We start from the raw sequence: 24377 nt of genomic DNA on the forward strand, positions 1-24377 counted from the left end.
TATAATTGATGAATGAGGCTGGGTTTCACTGAGATTCAGCTTTGTGATCAATGTTGGTTCTGTTTATATTAATATGAATATAATTAATGAATGAGGCTGGGTTTCACTGAGGTTCAGCTTTGTGATCAATGTTGGTTCTGTTTATATTAATATGAATATAATTGATGAATGAGGCTGGGTTTCACTGAGGCTAAACTCATTGATCAATGTTGGTTCTGTTTATACTAATATGAATATAATTGAGGAACGAGGCTGCGTTTCACTGAGGTTAAACTCATTGATCAATGTTGGTTCTGTTTATATTAATATGAATAAAATTGATGAATGAGGCTGGGTTTCACTGAGGTTCAGCTTTGTGATCAATGTTGGTTCTGTTTATATTAATATGAATATAATTGAGGAATAAGGCTGCGTTTCACTGGGGTTAAACTCATTGATCAATGTTGGTTCTGTTTATATTAAAATGAATATAAATGATGATTGAGGCTTGGTTTCACTGAGGTTCAGCTTTGTGATCAATGTTGGTTCTGTAAATATTTATATGAATATAATTAATGAATGAGGCTGGGTTTCAAAGAACTTAAACTCATTGATCAATGTTGGTTCTTTTTATATTAATATGAATATAATTGATGAATGAGGCTGGGTTTCACTGAGGTTCAGCTTTGTGATGAATGTCGGTTCTGTTTATATTAATATGAATATAATTGATGAATGAGGCTGGGTTTCACTGAGGTTCAGCTTTTTGACCAATGCTTGTTCTGTTTCTATTAATATGTATATAATTGATGAATGAGGCTGGGTTTCACTGAGGTTCAGCTTTGTGATCAATGTTGGTTCTGTTTATATGAATATGAATATAATTGAGGAATGAGGCTGGGTTTCACTGAGGTTCAGCTTTGTGATCAATGTTGGTTCTGTTTATATTAATATGAATATAATTGAGGAATGAGGCTGGGTTTCACTGAGGCTAAACTCATTGATCAATGTTGGTTCTGTTTATACTAATATGAATATAATTGAGGAACGAGGCTGCGTTTCACTGAGGTTAAACTCATTGATCAATGTTGGTTCTGTTTATATTAATATGAATATAATTGATGAATGAGGCTGGGTTTCACTGAGGTTCAGCTTTGTGATCAATGTTTGTTCTGTTTATATTAATATGAATATAATTGATGAATGAGGCTGGGTTTCACTGAGGTTCAGCTTTGTGATCAATGTTTGTTCTGTTTATATTAATATGAATATAATTGATGAATGAGGCTGGGTTTCACTGAGGTTCAGCTTTGTGGTCAATGCTTGTTCTGTTTATATTAATATGTATATAATTGATGAATGAGGCTTGGTTTCACTGAGGTTCAGCTTTGTGATCAATGTTGGTTCTGTTTATATTAATATGAATATAATTGAGAAATAAGGCTGCGTTTCAAAGAACTTAAACTTATTGATCAATGTTGGTTCTGTTTATAATAATATGAATATAATTGATGAATGAGGCTGGGTTTCACTGAGGTTAAACTCATTGATCAATGTTGGTTCTGTTTATATTAATATGAATATAATTGATGAATGAGGCTGGGTTTCACTGAGGTTCAGCTTTGTGATCAATGTTGGTTCTGTTTATATTAATATGAATATAATTGATGAATGAGGCTGGGTTTCACTGAGGCTAAACTCATTGATCAATGTTGGTTCTGTTTATATTAATATGAATATAATTGAGGAATGAGGTTGGGTTTCACTGAGGTTAAACTCATTGATCAATGTTGGTTCTGTTTATATTAATATGAATAAAATTGATGAATGAGGCTGGGTTTCACTGAGGTTCAGCTTTGTGATCAATGTTGGTTCTGTTTATATTAATATGAATAAAATTGATGAATGAGGCTGGATTTCACTGAGATTCAGCTTTGTGGTCAATGTTGGTTCTTTTTATATTAATATGAATATAATTGATGAATGAGGCTGGGTTTCACTGAGGTTAAACTCATTGATCAATATTGGTTCTGTTTATATTAATATGAATATAATTGATGAATTAGGCTGGGTTTCACTGAGGTTCAGCTTTGTGATCAATGTTGGTTCTGTTTATATTAATATGAATATAATTGATGAATGAGGCTGGGTTTCACTGAGGTTCAGCTTTGTGATCAATGTTGGTTCTGTTTATATTAATATGAATATAATTGATGAATGAGGCTGGGTTTCACTGAGATTCAGCTTTGTGATCAATGTTGGTTCTGTTTATATTAATATGAATATAATTGATGAATGAGGCTGGGTTTCACTGAGGTTCAGCTTTTTGATCAATGCTTGTTCTGTTTCTATTAATATGTATATAATTGATGAATGAGGCTGGGTTTCACTGAGGTTCAGCTTTGTGATCAATGTTGGTTCTGTTTATATTAATATGAATATAATTGAGGAATGAGGCTGCGTTTCACTGAGGTTAAACTCATTGATCAATGTTGGTTCTGTTTATATGAATATGAATATAATTGAGGAATGAGGCTGGGTTTCACTGAGGTTAAACTCATTGATCAATGTTGGTTCTGTTTATATTAATATGAATATAATTGATGAATGAGGCTGGGTTTCACTGAGGTTCAGCTTTGTGATCAATGTTTGTTCTGTTTATATTAATATGAATATAATTGATGAATGAGGCTGGGTTTCTCTGAGGTTCAGCTTTGTGGTCAATGCTTGTTCTGTTTATATTAATATGTATATAATTGATGAATGAGGCTGGGTTTCACTGAGGTTCAGCTTTGTGATTAATGTTGGTTCTGTTTATATTAATATGAATATAATTGAGGAATAAGGCTGCGTTTCACTGAGGTTAAACTCATTGATCAATGATGGTTCTGTCTATATTAAAATGAATATAATTGATGATTGAGGCTTGGTTTCACTGAGGTTCAGCTTTGTGATCAATGTTGGTTCTGTATATATTTATATGAATATAATTAATGAATGAGGCTGTGTTTCAAAGAACTTAAACTCATTGATCAATGTTGGTTCTGTTTATAATAATATGAATATAATTGATGAATGAGGCTGGGTTACACTGAGGTTAAACTCATTGATCAATGTTGGTTCTGTTTATATTAATATGAATATAATTTATGAATGAGTAGGGGTTACACTGAGGTTTAGCTTTGTGATCAATGTTTGTTCTGTTTATATTAATATGAATATAATTGATGAATGAGGCTGGGTTTCACTGAGGTTCAGCTTTGTGGTCAATGCTTGTTCTGTTAATATTAATATGTATATAATTGATGAATGAGGCTGGGTTTCACTGAGGTTCAGCTTTGTGATCAATGTTGGTTCTGTTTATATTTATATGAATATAATTAATGAATGAGGCTGTGTTTCAAAGAACTTAAACTCATTGATCAATGTTGGTTCTGTTTATAATAATATGAATATAATTGATGAATGAGGCTGGGTTTCACTGAGGTTAAACTCATTGATCAATGTTGGTTCTGTTTATATTAATATGAATATAATTGATGAATGAGGCTGGGTTTCACTGAGGTTCAGCTTTTTGATCAATGTTGGTTCTGTATATATTTATATGAATATAATTAATGAATGAGGCTGTGTTTCAAAGAACTTAAACTCATTGATCAATGTTGGTTCTGTTTATAATAATATGAATATAATTGATGAATGAGGCTTGGTTTCACTGAGGTTAAACTCATTGATCAATGTTGGTTCTGTTTATATTAATATGAATATAATTGATGAATGAGGCTGGGTTTCACTGAGGTTCAGCTTTGTGATCAATGTTGGTTCTGTTTATATTAATATGAATATAATTAATGAATGAGGCTGTGTTTCAAAGAACTTAAACTCATTGATCAATGTTGGTTCTGTTTATAATAATATGAATATAATTGATGAATGAGGCTGGGTTTCACTGAGGGTAAACTCATTGATCAATGTTGGTTCTGTTTATATTAATATGAATATAATTTATGAATGAGTAGGGGTTACACTGAGGTTTAGCTTTGTGATCAATGTTTGTTCTGTTTATATTAATATGAATATAATTGATGAATGAGGCTGGGTTTCACTGAGGTTCAGCTTTGTGGTCAATGCTTGTTCTGTTAATATTAATATGTATATAATTGATGAATGAGGCTGGGTTTCACTGAGGTTCAGCTTTGTGATCAATGTTGGTTCTGTTTATATTAATATGAATATAATTGAGGAATAAGGCTGCGTTTCACTGAGGTTAAACTCATTGATCAATGATGGTTCTGTCTATATTAAAATGAATATAATTGATGATTGAGGCTTGGTTTCACTGAGGTTCAGCTTTGTGATCAATGTTGGTTCTGTATATATTTATATGAATATAATTAATGAATGAGGCTGTGTTTCAAAGAACTTAAACTCATTGATCAATGTTGGTTCTGTTTATAATAATATGAATATAATTGATGAATGAGGCTGGGTTTCACTGAGGTTAAACTCATTGATCAATGTTGGTTCTGTTTATATTAATATGAATATAATTGATGAATGAGGCTGGGTTTCACTGAGGTTCAGCTTTTTGATCAATGTTGGTTCTGTATATATTTATATGAATATAATTAATGAATGAGGCTGTGTTTCAAAGAACTTAAACTCATTGATCAATGTTGGTTCTGTTTATAATAATATGAATATAATTGATGAATGAGGCTTGGTTTCACTGAGGTTAAACTCATTGATCAATGTTGTTTCTGTTTATATTAATATGAATATAATTGATGAATGAGGCTGGGTTTCACTGAGGTTCAGCTTTGTGATCAATGTTGGTTCTGTTTATATTAATATGAATATAATTGATGAATGAGGCTGGGTTTCACTGACATTCAGCTTTGTGATCAATGTTGGTTCTGTTTATATTAATATGAATATAATTGAGGAATGAGGCTGGGTTTCACTGAGGCTAAACTCATTGATCAATGTTGGTTCTGTTTATACTAATATGAATATAATTGAGGAACGAGGCTGCGTTTCACTGAGGTTAAACTCATTGATTAATGTTGGTTCTGTTTATATTAATATGAATAAAATTGATGAATGAGGCTGGGTTTCACTGAGGTTAAACTCATTGATCAATGTTGGTTCTGTTTATATTAATATGAATAAAATTGATGAATGAGGCTGGGTTTCACTGATGTTCAGCTTTGTGATCAATGTTGGTTCTCTTTATATTAATATGAACATAATTGAGGAATGAGGCTGCGTTTCACTGAGGTTAAACTCATTGACCAATGTTGGTTCTGTTTATATTAATATGAATATAATTAATGAATGAGGCTGGGTTTCACTGAGGTTCAGCTTTGTGATCAATGTTTGTTCTGTTAATATTACTATGAATATAATTGAGGAATGAGGCTGCGTTTCACTGAGGTTAAACTCATTGATAAATGTTGGTTCTGTTTATATGAATATGAATATAATTGATGAATGAGGCTGGCTTTCACTGAGATTCAGCTTTGTGGTCAATGTTGGTTCTGTTTATATTAATATGAATATAATTGATGAATGAGGCTGGGTTTCACTGAGGTTCAGCTTTGTGTTCAATGTTGGTTCTGTTTATATTAATATGAATATAATTTATGAATGAGGCTGGGTTTCACTGAGGTTCAGCTTTGTGATCAATGTTTGTTCTATTTATATTACTATGAATATAATTGATGAATGAGGCTGGGTTTCACTGAGGTTCAGCTTTGTGATCAATGTTGGTTCTGTTTATATTAATATGAATATAATTGAGGAATAAGGCTGCGTTTCACTGAGGTTAAACTCATTGACCAATGTTGGTTCTGTTTATATTAATATGAATATAATTGATGAATGAGGCTGGGTTTCACTGAGGTTCAGCTTTGTGATCAATGTTTGTTCTATTTATATTACTATGAATATAATTGATGAATGAGGCTGGGTTTCACTGAGGTTCAGCTTTGTGATCAATGTTTGTTCTATTTATATTACTATGAATATAATTGATGAATGAGGCTGGGTTTCACTGAGGTTCAGCTTTGTGATCAATGTTGGTTCTGTATATATTTATATGAATATAATTAATGAATGAGGCTGTGTTTCAAAGAAGTTAAACTCATTGATCAATGTTGGTTCTTTTTATATTAATATGAATATAATTGATGAATGAGGCTGGGTTTCACTGAGGTTCAGCTTTGTGATCAATGTCGGCTCTGTTTATATTAATATAAATATAATTGATGAATGAGGCTGGGTTTCACTGAGGTTCAGCTTTTTGATCAATGCTTGTTCTGTTTCTATTAATATGTATATAATTGATGAATGAGGCTGGGTTTCACTGAGGTTCAGCTTTGTGATCAATGTTGGTTCTGTTTATATTAATATGAATATAATTGAGGAATGAGGCTGGGTTTCACTGAGGTTATACTCATTGATCAATGTTGGTTCTGTTTATATTAATATGAATATAATTGATGAATGAGGCTGGGTTTCACTGAGGTTCAGCTTTTTGATCAATGTTGGTTCTGTTTATATTAATATGAATATAATTGAGGAATGAGGCTGGGTTTCAATGAGGTTATACTCATTGATCAATGTTGGTTCTGTTTATATTAATATGAATATAATTGATGAATGAGGCTGGGTTTCACTGAGGTTCAGCTTTGTGATCAATGTTGGTTCTGTTTATATTAATATGAATATAATTGAGGAATAAGGCTGCGTTTCACTGAGGTTAAACTCATTGATCAATGTTGGTTCTGTTTATAATAATATGAATATAATTGAGGAATGAGGCTGGGTTTCACTGAGGTTAAACTCATTGATCAATGTTGGTTCTGTTTATAATAATATGAATATAATTGATGAATGAGGCTGGGTTTCACTGAGGTTCAGCTTTTTGATCAATGTTGGTTCTGTATATATTTATATGAATATAATTAATGAATGAGGCTGTGTTTCAAAGAACTTAAACTCATTGATCAATGTTGGTTCTGTTTATATTAATATCAATATAACTGATGAATGAGAATGGGTTTCACTGAGGTTCAGCTTTGTGATCAATGTTGGTTCTGTTTATATTACTATGAATATAATTGAGGAATGAGGCTGCGTTTCACTGAGGTTAAACTCATTGATCAATGTTGGTTCTGTTTATATGAATATGAATATAATTGAGGAATGAGGCTGGGTTTCACTGAGGTTAAACTCATTGATCAATGTTGGTTCTGTTTATATTAATATGAATATAATTGATGAATGAGGCTGGGTTTCACTGAGGTTCAGCTTTGTGATCAATGTTTGTTCTGTTTATATTAATATGAATATAATTGATGAATGAGGCTGGGTTTCTCTGAGGTTAAGCTTTGTGGTCAATGCTTGTTCTGTTTATATTAATATGTATATAATTGATGAACGAGGCTGGGTTTCACTGAGGTTCAGCTTTGTGATCAATGTTGGTTCTGTTTATATTAATATGAATATAATTGAGGAATAAGGCTGCGTTTCACTGAGGTTAAACTCATTGATCAATGATGGTTCTGTCTATATTAAAATGAATATAATTGATGATTGAGGCTTGGTTTCACTGAGGTTCAGCTTTGTGATCAATGTTGGTTCTGTATATATTTATATGAATATAATTAATGAATGAGGCTGTGTTTCAAAGAACTTAAACTCATTAATCAATGTTGGTTCTGTTTATAATAATATGAATATAATTGATGAACGAGGCTGGGTTTCACTGAGGTTCAGCTTTGTGATCAATGTTGGTTCTGTTTATATTAATATGAATATAATTGAGGAATAAGGCTGCGTTTCACTGAGGTTAAACTCATTGATCAATGATGGTTCTGTCTATATTAAAATGAATTTAATTGATGATTGAGGCTTGGTTTCACTGAGGTTCAGCTTTGTGATCAATGTTGGTTCTGTCTATATTTATATGAATATAATTAATGAATGAGGCTGTGTTTCAAAGAACTTAAACTCATTGATCAATGTTGGTTCTGTTTATAATAATATGAATATAATTGATGAATGAGGCTGGGTTTCACTGAGGTTAAACTCATTGATCAATGTTGGTTCTGTTTATATTAATATGAATATAATTGATGAATGAGTAGGGGTTTCACTGAGGTTCAGCTTTGTGATCAATGTTTGTTCTGTTGATATTAATATGAATATAATTGATGAATGAGGCTGGGTTTCACTGAGGTTCAGCTTTGTGGTCAATGCTTGTTCTGTTTATATTAATATGTATATAATTGATGAATGAGACTGGGTTTCACTGAGGTTCAGCTTTGTGATCAATGTTGGTTCTGTTTATATTAATATGAAAATAATTGAGGAATAAGGCTGCGTTTCACTGAGGTTAAACTCATTGATCAATGATGGTTCTGTCTATATTAAAATGAATATAATTGATGATTGAGGCTTGGTTTCACTGAGGTTCAGCTTTGTGATCAATGTTGGTTCTGTATATATTTATATGAATATAATTAATGAATGAGGCTGTGTTTCAAAGAACTTAAACTCATTGATCAATGTTGGTTCTGTTCATAATAATATGAATATAATTGATGAATGAGGCTGGGTTTCACTGAGGTTAAACTCATTGATCAATGTTGGTTCTGTTTATATTAATATGAATATAATTGATGAATGAGGCTGGGTTTCACTGAGGTTCAGCTTTTTGATCAATGTCGGTTCTGTATATATTTATATGAATATAATTAATGAATGAGGCTGTGTTTCAAAGAACTTAAACTCATTGATCAATGTTGGTTCTGTTTATAATAATATGAATATAATTGATGAATGAGGCTTGGTTTCACTGAGGTTAAACTCATTGATCAATGTTGGTTCTGTTTATATTAATATGAATATAATTGATTAATGAGGCTGGGTTTCACTGAGGTTCAGCTTTGTGATCAATGTTGGTTCTGTTTATATTAATATGAATATAATTGATGAATGAGGCTGGGTTTCACTGAGGTTCAGCTTTGTGATCAATGTTGGTTCTGTTTATATTAATATGAATATAATTGAGGAATGAGGCTGGGTTTCACTGAGGCTAAACTCATTGATCAATGTTGGTTCTGTTTATACTAATATGAATATAATTGAGGAACGAGGCTGCGTTTCACTAAGGTTAAACTCATTGATTAATGTTGGTTCTGTTTATATTAATATGAATAAAATTGATGAATGAGGCTGGGTTTCACTGAGGTTAAACTCATTGATCAATGTTGGTTCTGTTTATATTAATATGAATAAAATTGATGAATGAGGCTGGGTTTCACTGATGTTCAGCTTTGTGATCAATGTTGGTTCTCTTTATATTAATATGAACATAATTGAGGAATGAGGCTGCGTTTCACTGAGGTTAAACTCATTGACCAATGTTGGTTCTGTTTATATTAATATGAATATAATTAATGAATGAGGCTGGGTTTCACTGAGGTTCAGCTTTGTGATCAATGTTTGTTCTGTTAATATTACTATGAATATAATTGAGGAATGAGGCTGCGTTTCACTGAGGTTAAACTCATTGATCAATGTTGGTTCTGTTTATATGAATATGAATATAATTGATGAATGAGGCTGGCTTTCACTGAGATTCAGCTTTGTGGTCAATGTTGGTTCTGTTTATATTAATATGAATATAATTGATGAATGAGGCTGGGTTTCACTGAGGTTCAGCTTTGTGTTCAATGTTGGTTCTCTTTATATTAATATGAATATAATTTATGAATGAGGCTGGGTTTCACTGAGGTTCAGCTTTGTGATCAATGTTTGTTCTATTTATATTACTATGAATATAATTGATGAATGAGGCTGGGTTTCACTGAGGTTCAGCTTTGTGATCAATGTTGGTTCTGTTTATATTAATATGAATATAATTGATGAATGAGGCTGGGTTTCACTGAGGTTCAGCTTTGTGATCAATGTTTGTTCTATTTATATTACTATGAATATAATTGATGAATGAGGCTGGGTTTCACTGAGGTTCAGCTTTGTGATCAATGTTGGTTCTGTTTATATTAATATGAATATAATTGATGAATGAGGCTGGGTTTCACTGAGGTTCAGCTTTGTGATCAATGTTGGTTCTGTTTATATTAATATGAATATAATGGAGGAATAAGGCTGCGTTTCACTGAGGTTAAACTCATTGACCAATGTTGGTTCTGTTTATATTAATATGAATATAATTGATGAATGAGGCTGGGTTTCACTGAGGTTCAGCTTTGTGATCAATGTTTGTTCTATTTATATTACCATGAATATAATTGATGAATGAGGCTGGGTTTCACTGAGGTTCAGCTTTGTGATCAATGTTTGTTCTATTTATATTACAATGAATATAATTGATGAATGAGGCTGGGTTTCACTGAGGTTCAGCTTTGTGATCAATGTTGGTTCTGTATATATTTATATGAATATAATTAATGAATGAGGCTGTGTTTCAAAGAAGTTAAACTCATTGATCAATGTTGGTTCTTTTTATATTAATATGAATATAATTGATGAATGAGGCTGGGTTTCACTGAGGTTCAGCTTTGTGATCAATGTCGGTTCTGTTTATATTAATATAAATATAATTGATGAATGAGGCTGGGTTTCACTGAGGTTCAGCTTTTTGATCAATGCTTGTTCTGTTTCTATTAATATGTATATAATTGATGAATGAGGCTGGGTTTCACTGAGGTTCAGCTTTGTGATCAATGTTGGTTCTGTTTATATTAATATGAATATAATTGAGGAATGAGGCTGCGTTTCACTGAGGTTAAACTCATTGATCAATGTTGGTTCTGTTTATATTAATATGAATATAATTGATGAATGAAGCTGGGTTTCACTGAGGTTCAGCTTTGTGATCAATGTTGGTTCTGTTTATATTAATATGAATATAATTGAGGAATAAGGCTGCGTTTCACTGAGGTTAAACTCATTGATCAATGTTGGTTCTGTTTATAATAATATGAATATAATTGAGGAATGAGGCTGGGTTTCACTGAGGTTAAACTCATTGATCAATGTTGGTTCTGTTTATAATAATATGAATATAATTGATGAATGAGGCTGGGTTTCACTGAGGTTCAGCTTTTTGATCAATGTTGGTTCTGTATATATTTATATGAATATAATTAATGAATGAGGCTGTGTTTCAAAGAACTTAAACTCATTGATCAATGTTGGTTCTGTTTATATTAATATCAATATAACTGATGAATGAGAATGGGTTTCACTGAGGTTCAGCTTTGTGATCAATGTTGGTTCTGTTTATCTTACTATGAATATAATTGAGGAATGAGGCTGCGTTTCACTGAGGTTAAACTCATTGATCAATGTTGGTTCTGTTTATATGAATATGAATATAATTGAGGAATGAGGCTGGGTTTCACTGAGGTTAAACTCATTGATCAATGTTGGTTCTGTTTATATTAATATGAATATAATTGATGAATGAGGCTGGGTTTCACTGAGGTTCAGCTTTGTGATCAATGTTTGTTCTGTTTATATTAATATGAATATAATTGATGAATGAGGCTGGGTTTCTCTGAGGTTCAGCTTTGTGATCAATGTTGGTTCTGTTTATATTAATATGAATATAATTGATGAATGAGGCTGGGTTTCACTGAGGTTCAGCTTTGTGATCAATGTTTGTTCTATTTATATTACTATGAATATAATTGATGAATGAGGCTGGGTTTCACTGAGGTTCAGCTTTGTGATCAATGTTTGTTCTATTTATATTACAATGAATATAATTGATGAATGAGGCTGGGTTTCACTGAGGTTCAGCTTTGTGATCAATGTTGGTTCTGTATATATTTATATGAATATAATTAATGAATGAGGCTGTGTTTCAAAGAAGTTAAACTCATTGATAAATTTTGGTTCTTTTTATATTAATATGAATATAATTGATGAATGAGGCTGGGTTTCACTGAGGTTCAGCTTTGTGATCAATGTCGGTTCTGTTTATATTAATATAAATATAATTGATGAATGAGGCTGGGTTTCACTGAGGTTCAGCTTTTTGATCAATGCTTGTTCTGTTTCTATTAATATGTATATAATTGATGAATGAGGCTGGGTTTCACTGAGGTTCAGCTTTGTGATCAATGTTGGTTCTGTTTATATTAATATGAATATAATTGAGGAATGAGGCTGCGTTTCACTGAGGTTAAACTCATTGATCAATGTTGGTTCTGTTTATATTAATATGAATATAATTGATGAATGAGGCTGGGTTTCACTGAGGTTCAGCTTTGTGATCAATGTTGGTTCTGTTTATATTAATATGAATATAATTGAGGAATAAGGCTGCGTTTCACTGAGGTTAAACTCATTGATCAATGTTGGTTCTGTTTATAATAATATGAATATAATTGAGGAATGAGGCTGGGTTTCACTGAGGTTAAACTCATTGATCAATGTTGGTTCTGTTTATAATAATATGAATATAATTGATGAATGAGGCTGGGTTTCACTGAGGTTCAGCTTTTTGATCAATGTTGGTTCTGTATATATTTATATGAATATAATTAATGAATGAGGCTGTGTTTCAAAGAACTTAAACTCATTGATCAATGTTGGTTCTGTTTATATTAATATCAATATAACTGATGAATGAGAATGGGTTTCACTGAGGTTCAGCTTTGTGATCAATGTTGGTTCTGTTTATATTACTATGAATATAATTGAGGAATGAGGCTGCGTTTCACTGAGGTTAAACTCATTGATCAATGTTGGTTCTGTTTATATGAATATGAATATAATTGAGGAATGAGGCTGGGTTTCACTGAGGTTAAACTCATTGATCAATGTTGGTTCTGTTTATATTAATATGAATATAATTGATGAATGAGGCTGGGTTTCACTGAGGTTCAGCTTTGTGATCAATGTTTGTTCTGTTTATATTAATATGAATATAATTGATGAATGAGGCTGGGTTTCTCTGAGGTTCAGCTTTGTGGTCAATGCTTGTTCTGTTTATATTAATATGTATATAATTGATGAACGAGGCTGGGTTTCACTGAGGTTCAGCTTTGTGATCAATGTTGGTTCTGTTTATATTAATATGAATATAATTGAGGAATAAGGCTGCGTTTCACTGAGGTTAAACTCATTGATCAATGATGGTTCTGTCTATATTAAAATGAATATAATTGATGATTGAGGCTTGGTTTCACTGAGGTTCAGCTTTGTGATCAATGTTGGTTCTGTATATATTTATATGAATATAATTAATGAATGAGGCTGTGTTTCAAAGAACTTAAACTCATTGATCAATGTTGGTTCTGTTTATAATAATATGAATATAATTGATGAATGAGGCTGGGTTTCACTGAGGTTAAACTCATTGATCAATGTTGGTTCTGTTTATATTAATATGAATATAATTGATGAATGAGTAGGGGTTTCACTGAGGTTCAGCTTTGTGATCAATGTTTGTTCTGTTGATATTAATATGAATATAATTGATGAATGAGGCTGGGTTTCACTGAGGTTCAGCTTTGTGATCAATGTTGGTTCTGTTTATATTAATATGAATATAATTGAGGAATGAGGCTGGGTTTCACTGAGGCTAAACTCATTGATCAATGTTGGTTCTGTTTATACTAATATGAATATAATTGAGGAACGAGGCTGCGTTTCACTGAGGTTAAACTCATTGATTAATGTTGGTTCTGTTTATATTAATATGAATAAAATTGATGAATGAGGCTGGGTTTCACTGAGGTTAAACTCATTGATCAATGTTGGTTCTGTTTATATTAATATGAATAAAATTGATGAATGAGGCTGGGTTTCACTGATGTTCAGCTTTGTGATCAATGTTGGTTCTCTTTATATTAATATGAACATAATTGAGGAATGAGGCTGCGTTTCACTGAGGTTAAACTCATTGACCAATGTTGGTTCTGTTTATATTAATATGAATATAATTAATGAATGAGGCTGGGTTTCACTGAGGTTCAGCTTTGTGATCAATGTTTGTTCTGTTAATATTGCTATGAATATAATTGAGGAATGAGGCTGCGTTTCACTGAGGTTAAACTCATTGATCAATGTTGGTTCTGTTTATATGAATATGAATATAATTGATGAATGAGGCTGGCTTTCACTGAGATTCAGCTTTGTGGTCAATGTTGGTTCTGTTTATATTAATATGAATATAATTGATGAATGAGGCTGGGTTTCACTGAGGTTCAGCTTTGTGTTCAATGTTGGTTCTCTTTATATTAATATGAATATAATTTATGAATGAGGCTGGGTTTCACTGAGGTTCAGCTTTGTGATCAATGTTTGTTCTATTTATATTACTATGAATATAATTGATGAATGAGGCTGGGTTTCACTGAGGTTCAGCTTTGTGATCAATGTTGGTTCTGTTTATATTAATATGAATATAATTGAGGAATAAGGCTGCGTTTCACTGAGGTTAAACTCATTGACCAATGTTGGTTCTGTTTATATTAATATGAATATAATTGATGAATGAGGCTGGGTTTCACTGAGGTTCAGCTTTGTGATCAATGTTTGTTCTATTTATATTACTATGAATATAATTGATGAATGAGGCTGGGTTTCACTGAGGTTCAGCTTTGTGATCAATGTTTGTTCTATTTATATTACTATGAATATAATTGATGAATGAGGCTGGGTTTCACTGAGGTTCAGCTTTGTGATCAATGTTGGTTCTGTATATATTTATATGAATATAATTAATGAATGAGGCTGTGTTTCAAAGAAGTTAAACTCATTGATCAATGTTGGTTCTTTTTATATTAATATGAATATAATTGATGAATGAGGCTGGGTTTCACTGAGGTTCAGCTTTGTGATCAATGTCGGTTCTGTTTATATTAATATAAATATAATTGATGAATGAGGCTGGGTTTCACTGAGGTTCAGCTTTTTGATCAATGTTGGTTCTGTTTCTATTAATATGTATATAATTGATGAATGAGGCTGGGTTTCACTGAGGTTCAGCTTTGTGATCAATGTTGGTTCTGTTTATATTAATATGAATAAAATTGATGAATGAGGCTGGGTTTCACTGAGGTTAAACTCATTGATCAATGTTGGTTCTCTTTATATTAATATGAATAAAATTGATGAATGAGGCTGGGTTTCACTGATGTTCAGCTTTGTGATCAATGTTGGTTCTCTTTATATTAATATGAACATAATTGAGGAATGAGGCTGCGTTTCACTGAGGTTAAACTCATTGACCAATGTTGGTTCTGTTTATATTAATATGAATATAATTAATGAATGAGGCTGGGTTTCACTGAGGTTCAGCTTTGTGATCAATGTTTGTTCTGTTAATATTACTATGAATATAATTGAGGAATGAGGCTGCGTTTCACTGAGGTTAAACTCATTGATCAATGTTGGTTCTGTTTATATGAATATGAATATAATTGATGAATGAGGCTGGCTTTCACTGAGATTCAGCTTTGTGGTCAATGTTGGTTCTGTTTATATTAATATGAATATAATTGATGAATGAGGCTGGGTTTCACTGAGGTTCAGCTTTGTGTTCAATGTTGGTTCTCTTTATATTAATATGAATATAATTTATGAATGAGGCTGGGTTTCACTGAGGTTCAGCTTTGTGATCAATGTTTGTTCTATTTATATTACTATGAATATAATTGATGAATGAGGCTGGGTTTCACTGAGGTTCAGCTTTGTGATCAATGTTGGTTCTGTTTATATTAATATGAATATAATTGAGGAATAAGGCTGCGTTTCACTGAGGTTAAACTCATTGACCAATGTTGGTTCTGTTTATATTAATATGAATATAATTGATGAATGAGGCTGGGTTTCACTGAGGTTCAGCTTTGTGATCAATGTTTGTTCTATTTATATTACTATGAATATAATTGATGAATGAGGCTGGGTTTCACTGAGGTTCAGCTTTGTGATCAATGTTTGTTCTATTTATATTACTATGAATATAATTGATGAATGAGGCTGGGTTTCACTGAGGTTCAGCTTTGTGATCAATGTTGGTTCTGTATATATTTATATGAATATAATTAATGAATGAGGCTGTGTTTCAAAGAAGTTAAACTCATTGATCAATGTTGGTTCTTTTTATATTAATATGAATATAATTGATGAATGAGGCTGGGTTTCACTGAGGTTCAGCTTTGTGATCAATGTCGGTTCTGTTTATATTAATATAAATATAATTGATGAATAAGGCTGGGTTTCACTGAGGTTCAGCTTTTTGATCAATGCTTGTTCTGTTTCTATTAATATGTATATAATTGATGAATGAGGCTGTGTTTCACTGAGGTTCAGCTTTGTGATCAATGTTGGTTCTGTTTATATTATTATGAATATAATTGAGGAATGAGGCTGCGTTTCACTGAGGTTAAACTCATTGATCAATGTTGGTTCTGTTTATATTAATATGAATATAATTGATGAATGAGGCTGGGTTTCACTGAGGTTCAGCTTTGTGATCAATGTTGGTTCTGTTTATATTAATATGAATATAATTGAGGAATGAGGCTGCGTTTCACTGAGGTTAAACTCATTGATCAATGTTGGTTCTGTTTATAATAATATGAATATAATTGAGGAATGAGGCTGGGTTTCACTGAGGTTCAGCTTTTTGATCAATGTTGGTTCTGTATATATTTATATGAATATAATTAATGAATGAGGCTGTGTTTCAAAGAACTTAAACTCATTGATCAATGTTGGTTCTGTTTATATTAATATCAATATAACTGATGAATGAGAATGGGTTTCACTGAGGTTCAGCTTTGTGATCAATGTTGGTTCTGTTTATATTACTATGAATATAATTGAGGAATGAGGCTGCGTTTCACTGAGGTTAAACTCATTGATCAATGTTGGTTCTGTTTATATGAATATGAATATAATTGAGGAATGAGGCTGGGTTTCACTGAGGTTAAACTCATTGATCAATGTTGGTTCTGTTTATATTAATATGAATATAATTGATGAATGAGGCTGGGTTTCACTGAGGTTCAGCTTTGTGATCAATGTTTGTTCTGTTTATATTAATATGAATATAATTGATGAATGAGGCTGGGTTTCTCTGAGGTTCAGCTTTGTGGTCAATGCTTGTTCTGTTTATATTAATATGTATATAATTGATGAACGAGGCTGGGTTTCACTGAGGTTCAGCTTTGTGATCAATGTTGGTTCTGTTTATATTGATATGAATATAATTGAGGAATAAGGCTGCGTTTCACTGAGGTTAAACTCATTGATCAATGATGGTTCTGTCTATATTAAAATGAATATAATTGATGATTGAGGCTTGGTTTCACTGAGGTTCAGCTTTGTGATCAATGTTGGTTCTGTATATATTTATATGAATATAATTAATGAATGAGGCTGTGTTTCAAAGAACTTAAACTCATTGATCAATGTTGGTTCTGTTTATAATAATATGAATATAATTGATGAATGAGGCTGGGTTTCACTAAGGTTAAACTCATTGATCAATGTTGGTTCTGTTTATATTAATATGAATATAATTGATGAATGAGTAGGGGTTTCACTGAGGTTCAGCTTTGTGATCAATGTTGGTTCTGTTTATATTAATATGAAAATAATTGAGGAATAAGGCTGCGTTTCACTGAGGTTAAACTCATTGATCAATGATGGTTCTGTCTATATTAAAATGAATATAATTGATGATTGAGGCTTGGTTTCACTGAGGTTCAGCTTTGTGATCAATGTTGGTTCTGTATATATTTATATGAATATAATTAATGAATGAGGCTGTGTTTCAAAGAACTTAAACTCATTGATCAATGTTGGTTCTGTTTATAATAATATGAATATAATTGATGAATGAGGCTGGGTTTCACTGAGGTTAAACTCATTGATCAATGTTGGTTCTGTTTATATTAATATGAATATAATTTATGAATGAGGCTGGGTTTCACTGAGGTTCAGCTTTTTGATCAATGTCGGTTCTGTATATATTTATATGAATATAATTAATGAATGAGGCTGTGTTTCAAAGAACTTAAACTCATTGATCAATGTTGGTTCTGTTTATAATAATATGAATATAATTGATGAATGAGGCTTGGTTTCACTGAGGTTAAACTCATTGATCAATGTTGGTTCTGTTTATATTAATATGAATATAATTGATGAATGATGCTGGGTTTCACTGAGGTTCAGCTTTGTGATCATTGTTGGTTCTGTTTATATTAATATGAATATAATTGATGAATGAGGCTGGGTTTCACTGAGGTTCAGCTTTGTGATCAATGTTGGTTCTGTTTATATTAATATGAATATAATTGAGGAATGAGGCTGGGTTTCACTGAGGCTAAACTCATTGATCAATGTTGGTTCTGTTTATACTAATATGAATATAATTGAGGAACGAGGCTGCGTTTCACTGAGGTTAAACTCATTGATTAATGTTGGTTCTGTTTATATTAATATGAATAAAATTGATGAATGAGGCTGGGTTTCACTGAGGTTAAACTCATTGATCAATGTTGGTTCTGTTTATATTAATATGAATAAAATTGATGAATGAGGCTGGGTTTCACTGATGTTCAGCTTTGTGATCAATGTTGGTTCTCTTTATATTAATATGAACATAATTGAGGAATGAGGCTGCGTTTCACTGAGGTTAAACTCATTGACCAATGTTGGTTCTGTTTATATTAATATGAATATAATTAATGAATGAGGCTGGGTTTCACTGAGGTTCAGCTTTGTGATCAATGTTTGTTCTGTTAATATTACTATGAATATAATTGAGGAATGAGGCTGCGTTTCACTGAGGTTAAACTCATTGATCAATGTTGGTTCTGTTTATATGAATATGAATATAATTGATGAATGAGGCTGGCTTTCACTGAGATTCAGCTTTGTGGTCAATGTTGGTTCTGTTTATATTAATATGAATATAATTGATGAATGAGGCTGGGTTTCACTGAGGTTCAGCTTTGTGTTCAATGTTGGTTCTCTTTATATTAATATGAATATAATTTATGAATGAGGCTGGGTTTCACTGAGGTTCAGCTTTGTGATCAATGTTTGTTCTATTTATATTACTATGAATATAATTGATGAATGAGGCTGGGTTTCACTGAGGTTCAGCTTTGTGATCAATGTTGGTTCTGTTTATATTAATATGAATATAATTGAGGAATAAGGCTGCGTTTCACTGAGGTTAAACTCATTGACCAATGTTGGTTCTGTTTATATTAATATGAATATAATTGATGAATAAGGCTGGGTTTCACTGAGGTTCAGCTTTGTGATCAATGTTTGTTCTATTTATATTACTATGAATATAATTGATGAATGAGGCTGGGTTTCACTGAGGATCAGCTTTGTGATCAATGTTTGTTCTATTTATATTACTATGAATATAATTGATGAATGAGGCTGGGTTTCACTGAGGTTCAGCTTTGTGATCAATGTTGGTTCTGTATATATTTATATGAATATAATTAATGAATGAGGCTGTGTTTCAAAGAAGTTAAACTCATTGATCAATGTTGGTTCTTTTTATATTAATATGAATATAATTGATGAATGAGGCTGGGTTTCACTGAGGTTCAGCTTTGTGATCAATGTCGGTTCTGTTTATATTAATATAAATATAATTGATGAATGAGGCTGGGTTTCACTGAGGTTCAGCTTTTTGATCAATGCTTGTTCTGTTTCTATTAATATGTATATAATTGATGAATGAGGCTGGGTTTCACTGAGGTTCAGCTTTGTGATCAATGTTGGTTCTGTTTATATTAATATGAATATAATTGAGGAATGAGGCTGCGTTTCACTGAGGTTAAACTCATTGATCAATGTTGGTTCTGTTTATATTAATATGAATATAATTGATGAATGAGGCTGGGTTTCACTGAGGTTCAGCTTTGTGATCAATGTTGGTTCTGTTTATATTAATATGAATATAATTGAGGAATAAGGCTGCGTTTCACTGAGGTTAAACTCATTGATCAATGTTGGTTCTGTTTATAATAATATGAATATAATTGAGGAATGAGGCTGGGTTTCACTGAGGTTAAACTCATTGATCAATGTTGGTTCTGTTTATAATAATATGAATATAATTGATGAATGAGGCTGGGTTTCACTGAGGTTCAGCTTTTTGATCAATGTTGGTTCTGTATATATTTATATGAATATAATTAATGAATGAGGCTGTGTTTCAAAGAACTTAAACTCATTGATCAATGTTGGTTCTGTTTATATTAATATCAATATAACTGATGAATGAGAATGGGTTTCACTGAGGTTCAGCTTTGTGATCAATGTTGGTTCTGTTTATATTACTATGAATATAATTGAGGAATGAGGCTGCGTTTCACTGAGGTTAAACTCATTGATCAATGTTGGTTCTGTTTATATGAATATGAATATAATTGAGGAATGAGGCTGGGTTTCACTGAGGTTAAACTCATTGATCAATGTTGGTTCTGTTTATATTAATATGAATATAATTGATGAATGAGGCTGGGTTTCACTGAGGTTCAGCTTTGTGATCAATGTTTGTTCTGTTTATATTAATATGAATATAATTGATGAATGAGGCTGGGTTTCTCTGAGGTTCAGCTTTGTGGTCAATGCTTGTTCTGTTTATATTAATATGTATATAATTGATGAACGAGGCTGGGTTTCACTGAGGTTCAGCTTTGTGATCAATGTTGGTTCTGTTTATATTAATATGAATATAATTGAGGAATAAGGCTGCGTTTCACTGAGGTTAAACTCATTGATCAATGATGGTTCTGTCTATATTAAAATGAATATAATTGATGATTGAGGCTTGGTTTCACTGAGGTTCAGCTTTGTGATCAATGTTGGTTCTGTATATATTTATATGAATATAATTAATGAATGAGGCTGTGTTTCAAAGAACTTAAACTCATTGATCAATGTTGGTTCTGTTTATAATAATATGAATATAATTGATGAATGAGGCTGGGTTTCACTGAGGTTAAACTCATTGATCAATGTTGGTTCTGTTTATATTAATATGAATATAATTGATGAATGAGTAGGGGTTTCACTGAGGTTCAGCTTTGTGATCAATGTTTGTTCTGTTGATATTAATATGAATATAATTGATGAATGAGGCTGGGTTTCACTGAGGTTCAGCTTTGTGGTCAATGCTTGTTCTGTTTATATTAATATGTATATAATTGATGAATGAGGCTGGGTTTCACTGAGGTTCAGCTTTGTGATCAATGTTGGTTCTGTTTATATTAATATGAAAATAATTGAGGAATAAGGCTGCGTTTCACTGAGGTTAAACTCATTGATCAATGATGGTTCTGTCTATATTAAAATGAATATAATTGATGATTGAGGCTTGGTTTCACTGAGGTTCAGCTTTGTGATCAATGTTGGTTCTGTATATATTTATATGAATATAATTAATGAATGAGGCTGTGTTTCAAAGAACTTAAACTCATTGATCAATGTTGGTTCTGTTTATAATAATATGAATATAATTGATGAATGAGGCTGGGTTTCACTGAGGTTAAACTCATTGATCAATGTTGGTTCTGTTTATATTAATATGAATATAATTGATGAATGAGGCTGGGTTTCACTGAGGTTCAGCTTTTTGATCAATGTCGGTTCTGTATATATTTATATGAATATAATTAATGAATGAGGCTGTGTTTCAAAGAACTTAAACTCATTGATCAATGTTGGTTCTGTTTATAATAATATGAATATAATTGATGAATGAGGCTTGGTTTCACTGAGGTTAAACTCATTGATCAATGTTGGTTCTGTTTATATTAATATGAATATAATTGATGAATGAGGCTGGGTTTCACTGAGGTTCAGCTTTGTGATCAATGTTGGTTCTGTTTATATTAATATGAATATAATTGATGAATGAGGCTGGGTTTCACTGAGGTTCAGCTTTGTGATCAATGTTGGTTCTGTTTATATTAATATGAATATAATTGAGGAATGAGGCTGGGTTTCACTGAGGCTAAACTCATTGATCAATGTTGGTTCTGTTTATACTAATATGAATATAATTGAGGAACGAGGCTGCGTTTCACTGAGGTTAAACTCATTGATTAATGTTGGTTCTGTTTATATTAATATGAATAAAATTGATGAATGAGGCTGGGTTTCACTGAGGTTAAACTCATTGATCAATGTTGGTTCTGTTTATATTAATATGAATAAAATTGATGAATGAGGCTGGGTTTCACTGATGTTCAGCTTTGTGATCAATGTTGGTTCTCTTTATATTAATATGAACATAATTGAGGAATGAGGCTGCGTTTCACTGAGGTTAAACTCATTGACCAATGTTGGTTCTGTTTATATTAATATGAATATAATTAATGAATGAGGCTGGGTTTCACTGAGGTTCAGCTTTGTGATCAATGTTTGTTCTGTTAATATTACTATGAATATAATTGAGGAATGAGGCTGCGTTTCACTGAGGTTAAACTCATTGATCAATGTTGGTTCTGTTTATATGAATATGAATATAATTGATGAATGAGGCTGGCTTTCACTGAGATTCAGCTTTGTGGTCAATGTTGGTTCTGTTTATATTAATATGAATATAATTGATGAATGAGGCTGGGTTTCACTGAGGTTCAGCTTTGTGTTCAATGTTGGTTCTCTTTATATTAATATGAATATAATTTATGAATGAGGCTGGGTTTCACTGAGGTTCAGCTTTGTGATCAATGTTTGTTCTATTTATATTACTATGAATATAATTGATGAATGAGGCTGGGTTTCACTGAGGTTCAGCTTTGTGATCAATGTTGGTTCTGTTTATATTAATATGAATATAATTGAGGAATAAGGCTGCGTTTCACTGAGGTTAAACTCATTGACCAATGTTGGTTCTGTTTATATTAATATGAATATAATTGATGAATGAGGCTGGGTTTCACTGAGGTTCAGCTTTGTGATCAATGTTTGTTCTATTTATATTACTATGAATATAATTGATGAATGAGGCTGGGTTTCACTGAGGTTCAGCTTTGTGATCAATGTTTGTTCTATTTATATTACTATGAATATAATTGATGAATGAGGCTGGGTTTCACTGAGGTTCAGCTTTGTGATCAATGTTGGTTCTGTATATATTTATATGAATATAATTAATGAATGAGGCTGTGTTTCAAAGAAGTTAAACTCATTGATCAATGTTGGTTCTTTTTATATTAATATGAATATAATTGATGAATGAGGCTGGGTTTCACTGAGGTTCAGCTTTGTGATCAATGTCGGTTCTGTTTATATTAATATAAATATAATTGATGAATGAGGCTGGGTTTCACTGAGGTTCAGCTTTTTGATCAATGTTGGTTCTGTTTCTATTAATATGTATATAATTGATGAATGAGGCTGGGTTTCACTGAGGTTCAGCTTTGTGATCAATGTTGGTTCTGTTTATATTAATATGAATAAAATTGATGAATGAGGCTGGGTTTCACTGAGGTTAAACTCATTGATCAATGTTGGTTCTGTTTATATTAATATGAATAAAATTGATGAATGAGGCTGGGTTTCACTGATGTTCAGCTTTGTGATCAATGTTGGTTCTCTTTATATTAATATGAACATAATTGAGGAATGAGGCTGCGTTTCACTGAGGTTAAACTCATTGACCAATGTTGGTTCTGTTTATATTAATATGAATATAATTAATGAATGAGGCTGGGTTTCACTGAGGTTCAGCTTTGTGATCAATGTTTGTTCTGTTAATATTACTATGAATATAATTGAGGAATGAGGCTGCGATTCACTGAGGTTAAACTCATTGATCAATGTTGGTTCTGTTTATATGAATATGAATATAATTGATGAATGAGGCTGGCTTTCACTGAGATTCAGCTTTGTGGTCAATGTTGGTTCTGTTTATATTAATATGAATATAATTGAGGAATAAGGCTGCGTTTCACTGAGGTTAAACTCATTGACCAATGTTGGTTCTGTTTATATTAATATGAATATAATTGATGAATGAGGCTGGGTTTCACTGAGGTTCAGCTTTGTGATCAATGTTTGTTCTATTTATATTACTATGAATATAATTGATGAATGAGGCTGGGTTTCACTGAGGTTCAGCTTTGTGATCAATGTTTGTTCTATTTATATTACTATGAATATAATTGATGAATGAGGCTGGGTTTCACTGAGGTTCAGCTTTGTGATCAATGTTGGTTCTGTATATATTTATATGAATATAATTAATGAATGAGGCTGTGTTTCAAAGAAGTTAAACTCATTGATCAATGTTGGTTCTTTTTATATTAATATGAATATAATTGATGAATGAGGCTGGGTTTCACTGAGGTTCAGCT

The sequence above is a fragment of the Leuresthes tenuis genome, unplaced genomic scaffold (assembly GCF_036924035.1).
Source record: "Leuresthes tenuis unplaced genomic scaffold, fLeuTen1.0.hap1 SCAF_2, whole genome shotgun sequence".
Taxonomy (NCBI): domain Eukaryota; kingdom Metazoa; phylum Chordata; class Actinopteri; order Atheriniformes; family Atherinopsidae; genus Leuresthes; species Leuresthes tenuis.